Raw genomic sequence first — 7,775 nt, 5'->3', positions numbered from 1 at the left:
GGGCAAAGTGAGGCTGCAATTGATGGGGTTTTTTTTACAAAATGTTTCAGTTTGTGTGCACCCCCCAAAAATTTTGAGCACCAGCCGCCACTGCCTAAGGGTGTCCTGGCCCTAACCCTCTTTTCCCCGAAAAGATTGTTAAGAGAAAAAAAACTTTCTTTTACATTCAAGAAGTGTCTGGCGCCCAATAACTTTAACTACTCTGCACCCACCATGCCTTACAACCCACTACATATAGAACGATGTCAGCTATCCCTGACCCTGGAGGTCCTCGTTAGACCAAAAGAGGCCTGGGACGTTGCTACATACAATACATGGGGAGACTGTAACTAAGTCAAATAAAGATCTCGTCAAGCAACAGCACTCTTACCAAATGTATACATACAGTATCTCACAAAAGTGAGTACACCCCTCACATTTTTGTAAATATTTTATTATGTCACTGAATAAATGATACTTCGCTACAATGTAAAGTAGTTAGTGTACAGCTTGTATAACAGTGTACATTTGCTCTCCCCTCAAAATAACTCAACACACAGACATTAATGTCTAAACCGCTGGCAAGAAAAGTGAGTATCTGGGTAGAGCCCCACCACTACCTAATAATAAATGGTTAGTGCATCAATGAACAATAATTTTAGGATATTCAAATATTAACTTGAAGTGCAAATGTCTTGTCAACTACAAAAGAGTGGAGTTGGGAAAGCAGCATAAATATCACAATCCAGACTTGAAGCATTATCTCCTCAGAGATGATCCTCCAATAAGTCAAAGGATAACTATCAATAGTCCTAGAAAGTAGTGTTTTAAAGTCAGTGAACTATATTACCACTATAATCCTGATATAGGGTGTCTAAAGTCCATAAACTCTTATTACTGCGTTGTCAACCAGTGGCCTAGAGGTGCTATGATACCCCTAATGGGCATAAATGTACAGACAGAAATTAAGTAGAAATAATTTGAATATGTACAATAAATACAGTAACCTTGACTGGTCATCATCTCCCAGAGCCCTGGAATAAAACAGAGAGATACATCCTATCTAACCTAAAACATAAATACAATATCTACATATGTACATTTTCTGCGTAGCAGTACTATTTCCTTAGCAAGGGCAAGAATGCTTGTAGTACTGCTCAATTGCTCAACTCTTTAGTGTGTACATATTTACACCTAGGCCACTGGTTTTGCAAGCCCCAAAATCCAATAGGCCTAGTGTCCTTCAGAGAAAAGAAAAACAAAAAATGCAACAACACTAAAAACTGAAAAATTCACCCACAACCAGCGGATTAAATTGCTCTTCTTTTCTTAATGGATTTCAGAAAACTGGACAGATGCAAAGGGCTCCCCTCTGCAATGTCCAACGTAAACAAATTTGCTTGGTCTGTATATCTCAGAAGAGGTTGTCCCCTGGTTTGGACAACAGTTCAGCTCTTTAACTGAACCTTCCTTAACTACTTCAATACCAGGCACTTACACCCCCTTCCTGCCCAAGCCAATTTTCAGCTTTCAGCGCTGTCGCTGTTTAAATAACAATTGCGAGGTCATGCTACACTGTACCCAAACAGAATTTGTATCATTTTGTTCCCACAAATAGAGCTTTCTTTTGGTGGTATTTGATCACCTCTGCGTTTTTTGCTAAACAAATAAAAAAAGACCTAAAATTTTGAAAAAAAAAGTTTTTCTTGTGTTTCTGTCATAAAATTTTGTAAATAAGTACGTTTTCTCCTTCACTGATAAGGTGGCACTGACAATGGGCACTGATAGGCCGCAGCCGCCTCGGAGACATGTGAACCCGCTCCATAGAGAGCCGGTCATATTCTCCTGCTATGCGAATTGGATGCGGGGAAACCTGCATCCAATTCACATAGGTGTGAACCCAGCCTTATAGGCCAACAACCTGCAACCTGCATCTGTTCTTTAGAATACAACAGATGAGGAAAAGAAAACCGGACAGCAACTCATCTGTAAAAATTTAGATCAGAGATCTGCTCCATCTTCCTGTCAGGGCCCCACATATTAGTAGACCATTATTGGTCCCTGCATCCAGCTTTCTTTATGACCGCTTTGTTCCTGTAAATGAAACGGCCTAGGCTTGAACTGGCCTTGACATCCAGGAATGTTTTCCAGTAGGCAGGGTAGTTTGGGTTTCTACAATGTTTTGGAAAACTGAGTTACTCCCAAACCTCCTCCTTACACCACTCTCTTACCTCTATTTCATCCATAATAGCCTTGGACATATAAAGGTACTCCAACCCGTACTCCATCGGCACTTTTTTCTGGACGATCTTTTGAAACCTGGAAAACTGGGGCAAGTCCTCTTTGTTCCCCTTTCCAGATAGCACACATGCTTTGGGCCTTCCTAATCAGGCCCTCGTGTGCCTCACTCTGGGCCATCACCTGGGTGATAGTGAGTGTAGGCTGAAAGTCAGGTCTATACTCCTTATAAGTTAAATTTAAGCACAGTCTCTCTACACTTTCCAATATATGGGCTGTGTGCGGTCTTTCTTTCTGTAATTCAGAATCAGACAAGGACCCCCATTCAGGCTCTCACTCTGTTATCATTAGAGCCCCCCATGACCATTTGGAATGGAAGGATTCAGCCTCACTCCACTGACCTATCTCCTCTTCCTCAGTCAGGCTACTGCTGGATCAGCCAGGCCAGACAATTTCAAGGAGCAGTTTATTATGTAAGGTAAGTCAGCAGTACTGATATAGTAATAAAAAATTAGGTGTGAATAGGGTGGTACTTTGCATTACCACAACGGTTTCTCTGAGATGAAAGCAACATTAAGTTACCATTCCTGAACAATGCTTTTGAAAAGCTAGTTGACTGGCCATCATGTTCACTCTCTGGCTTCAGTACTTTGAGTGAACTGGTACAACTATGCAAATAAAAATGTCTGACTTTTGTCCAACTTGCCTGATTGTCCCTGAACTGAATGAAAACAGTGGATCAGTGTGCAAACCAGGCAGCCAGCATTTTCCTACCCCCCGCATTTCTCTCGACAGGTTTATTTTAAGTAAATACAGTTTATGCCAACATTTTGCCCAACATGCTGCTGCTGAAACTCAAATTAATAAGGTTTGGTTGGCTTAGTGAGGTGAGTGGTAATACAAATGAAAATTGCTACCCATGATGAAATTTGTAGTCTGTTTGCAAAAAAAACAAAAAAAACAACCCTGTTTCCTATCCATTCACTTTGCCTCCAAAGGACATTGGCTGCTGAGCATTCCCATCAAATGTGGCTCTAAACCCTTCTATATTGGTAGACTTTTTAAAAGATCCTATAGCTGCCATCTTCAATGATTCATAGGAACCAGCAGCAGCTATGATTGCTGCTTCAGACTCAAATGGATTTTTACAGCAGAATGAATACATGGTAAAAAAAATCATTGCGCTTTCTCAGCCAGGAGAGATTTTACTTAACTACTGTACGCTTTAGCAACAGGGGACTTTCAGCATTCGGGGATGTTTCCATGATGCTAAAGTAATAGGAAAGCAGTATCGATTAAATTATACCCATCATGAGAAAAATACTTTGGCTATAATTAGCATTTTTAGAAGGTTATGTTAGCAATGGAAGCCCCCTAATTTTTCTCAATACAGGTTTCTTTTAGAGATGACGATTAGAGATGAGACTTTCTGTCTAATCTGTTGCAGTAGAAAGGTTTTGCTTGGCTTTTAATGGGTTATTTTTTATAGGGTGATGTATACTTTTTTAAAGGAGAAGTACAACCAAAGCTTGTTTGGCTGTACTTCTTCTGTGGATCACAGGAGTGCAGTTAGTTTTGCACTCCTGTGACCCGTCTTCAGCAGACAGTGGGCTGAAGCCCGCTGTTGGCTGAAGCCATAGAGCCAATCCAGGCCAATGAAGTCGGGATCCGCCCACATGCTTGGACCGGCACCCGGTTCAGCCTCTCAGCGAGCCACTTAGAGCCTGAGCCAGAGGCTCCCACCCCCTCCACAGCCCAGTGCTCCAGTGAGTGCTGAGGGGGGGCAGAGCAGAGAGCGGTGACTGACAGTCACCAGCTCTCTGCTCAGGGAGCTGTGAGTACTGAGCAGTCGGCGGTGTTTGATCGCTCGGTTCTCAGTGTTAGAGCCGGCGGGGGACAGCTACAGCATCGGACCAATGCTGCATCCACCTAGGGACAGAGCGTCCCATCTTTTTTTTTCAAAAATGTTGGGTTGTACAATATTGTATGCAGGAGAAGTATTCCCATCCTAGGAAAAGACTATAGAACATTCCCCTGCTCTTCTACATATCATAGGAGTGGTTTTTCTATAGTTCACAGAAAGAACAGATATAACAAAAATCCTTTCAATAGTATATTTAAAAGTAAACTTTGATCAGATAAAAAAACAAATAAACTAATACATCTCTGTCTTGTACATTGCAAATTGTAATTAGTATGGCATTAATGTGGTAATAAACCCAAAAACAATAATGTATATATTGCAGTTTACCAAACCTCAAATATGGCTGTATTATCATTCTTTTTATGCTTCTTCTCTGGTGATCCGAGCAGTCTGGCAATTTTCAACTTCCTTTAACAGTGCAGGATGTCCATTAACAGTGGCAGTTAAAGGGTTGAGACAAACCATTAAACACTGACAGGGGATGCTAACTTTAGTCAGATTTTATTAATTTATGTAAAACCTTTATCCCAAAAGGGGAAAAAAAAATTGCTGTAACTGCTTAGAAAGTGTTAGCTGGAGTTCAGCTTTATTTTTTTTTAGTTAAAGAGGAACTGCAATCTGCTCACATAATCTGTAATAAAAACATCTTTGCCATTCTGAAGCTTCCCTCCAACCACTTTGCATATTATTTTATATATACTGTGATTCTGTACTTGCAAAATATGCTGCAGAAATCTCCCATCCGCTAAGTCTGGCTTAGGGTTGCCACCTTTTCATCAAGTCAAACCCGAACACTTTAGCGGCGCACAGCATTTTTTTTTTCTTTTTTATGGTATAAACTATAGATATATTTTTATATTATATAACATTTCTAATCATATTTTCATATTAATAACAAGAGTCCCCCTTTACATCAGAGTCCACAGAGTTCCCCTTTTACATCTGAACTTGCAGAGTTCCCTTTCACTGTATGGGGGGGCTCTGCAGACTCTGATGTAAGGGAGAACTCTGGAGACTCTGACATCAAGGATGCTCTGGGAACAATGATTTAAGGGGGAACAGTGATGTATGGAGAGGACTCTGATGTAAGGGGGAACACTGTGGCTTCTGGTGTAATTGGGAACTCTGATGTAAGGGGTGCTCTGAGAACCCTGATTTACCTTAATGTACTCACTCAGAGGTAGGAGAGAGAAGGGGGAGACTTCAGTCACAGACAGGGATGGATGGCGAGCTCACTCACCACTTGGCAGTCAGCACCTCTCATCCAGATGTATCTGAGGCTGCTGGACTTCAAATTTCCGGCCCCCACTTTCCTTTTCTGAGGCACAGCCCTGGGGATTGGAGTGTGGGCAGACACAGAGGGGTAGGGCGGGAGAAAGAGGTGCAGATCAAGCCCTCTCTCCTCTCCCATCTGTGTGTTTGTTTGGGGGGGGGATGTTAGTGTTGGTTTTGGGAAGCATGAAAGAGAGTGTAACAGACACTCTCAGCTTAGACAACTTCAGCCAGCAACCCTGCTGGAAAGCCATAGTCCAGTCTGAATAATGTGTCCAGGTTTCATGATTCCAAACCCGAACTGTCCGGGTGAATCCCGGACAGGTAGCAACCGTAGTCTGGCTGCATCTATTTTAACTGTGGGCAGCTGAAGCTGCTGCCTGTTCGCTTCCTGGATTTACACAGACACAGAGAGGCACACCTCCAGCTCTGCGGCTCTCATTGGCTCTCTTATGACTCACCCCCCTCCCTTACTGGCAAACATGAGAGTGAGAGATAGAGCTGTGCATGATGTCATAAGCCTAGGCTAATGACCAGACAAAAACAGGAAGTGGGCTGTATAAGGTATTTACTGGCAGAAAAAAAATGTTTTACTATCCAAACTTAAAACAACAAGGGCAGAAGATTTAATAGATGGAAAGATGAAAAAATTACTGAAGTTCCGCTGGTCTAACACTACCCTCTCCCCAGACTGACAATACTGCTGTCCTAGGGCAGCTCCATTGCTCTTCCATTAATTGGGAACTCCTAAGGCAGGAAAGGTGTTACTGACCAGATCACCATGTAAAATGAACAGAAAAACCCCCTAAAAAGAAAAGAAACCGAATGCAGCCACCACATTTAAAGATTGATAAGCTGCAATATATTACATTTCTGTTTTTAGGTTTAATACCGCTTTAAATGGTATCAGCCTCTTCCAGTCCTTGTAAAGTACATCTTATGCCGCATACACACGAGCGGAATTTCCGTCGGAAAAATCTTGGATGGTTTTTCGGTTGGAATTCCGCTCAAGCTTGCCTTGAATCCACACGATCACACAAAGTTCTCTGAACTTTCAACTATCAAGAACGCGGTGACGTACAACACTACTACAAGCCAAGAAAATGAAGTTCAATGCTTCCGAGCATGCGTCAAATTTTTTCTGAGCATGCGTGATTTTTCGCGCGTCCGAATTGCATACAGACGAACGCATTTTCGGATAGGAACTTTTTCAGAACGAAAAATAGAGAACATGCTCTCAATCTTTTGCTGGCTGGAATTCTAGCAAAAGTCCGATGGAGCATACACATGGTCGCATTTTCCAACCAAAACCTCTTATCGGAGTTTTGCTGGCGGCATTTCCGATTGTGTGTACACGGCATTAGAGGAGAGAGAAGCAGCATAAGGAGCTTGTCATTTGTGCTGCAGTGCTTATATGCTAACAAGGAACATCACCAACCGCTTCAGGTGAGCACATTAGCTATCCATCCACATAGTATGAGGTTGTGAATAAGCATAAGCCACAGCGCGAAACATGTCAACTTTTACTGTACCCCACATTGTCTGTGATGTTTTTTGCATGAAAGATCAATAAAGGTGAAATTCTGGATTTCTTTTGATTGTCTAACAAGGTACATGCTGATAGAACAAGGGACCTGAGTGGGGGGCAAGTGTTACTTATAATGGATGGAGTTGGGGCAAGTGTTACTTTACTGTGGCAGAGAAAAACTCAGGTCTCCTGTCTTACAAGACATGGCTGTGTGCTGTCTCAGAACTGGATTTACAGAAATGTGAACATTTGACAGCTAATGCAACTACCTTATATTAAATTCCATGTTTTGATTTAGGCTGGTTTGGCAGCAGTTCGCCTTTTCACAGGCCAAAAGGTTGAAAATAAGCGACATTCATTGATTGGGTTTACTTGAGAGGTTGACAATGAAAAATTAGTAAAGCTCTTTTGACATCATGTGGCAATGCCATAGGAAAATGTAGCATCGAAACCTGGAGATCAAGCAGAAAGTCTCAGTCATTGTGTAAAAGTAATATTTCCCAGAAAGAAATGAACCTTTTGATGGGGTACAGCGACAACACAACCACTATCGTTATGTTTAAGAAAATGAAAAAAATTCATGTTCAACCAGAGTCAGAAGCTAGTTATCCTATCAAGGGTAGAATATAGATCAACAGAAGAAATGATACAACTTTTAAGGGTGAAATTAAAAAAAACATATTTATGAGTAATTCCCATTATCCCTACCATGGGGGGGGGGGGGGGGGTTGAGGATTAGCCAGCCCCTTTACTATAAAACAGCTCACACAGCCATAACATCAGTGTGTTGGAGCTTGTGTGTGGAGAGATTAGGGAGAGCAGACAGTTCTACAC

The sequence above is a fragment of the Aquarana catesbeiana genome, linkage group LG02 (assembly GCF_042186555.1).
Source record: "Aquarana catesbeiana isolate 2022-GZ linkage group LG02, ASM4218655v1, whole genome shotgun sequence".
Taxonomy (NCBI): Eukaryota; Metazoa; Chordata; class Amphibia; order Anura; family Ranidae; genus Aquarana; species Aquarana catesbeiana.
Note: the sequence above shows the minus strand (reverse complement) of the source record.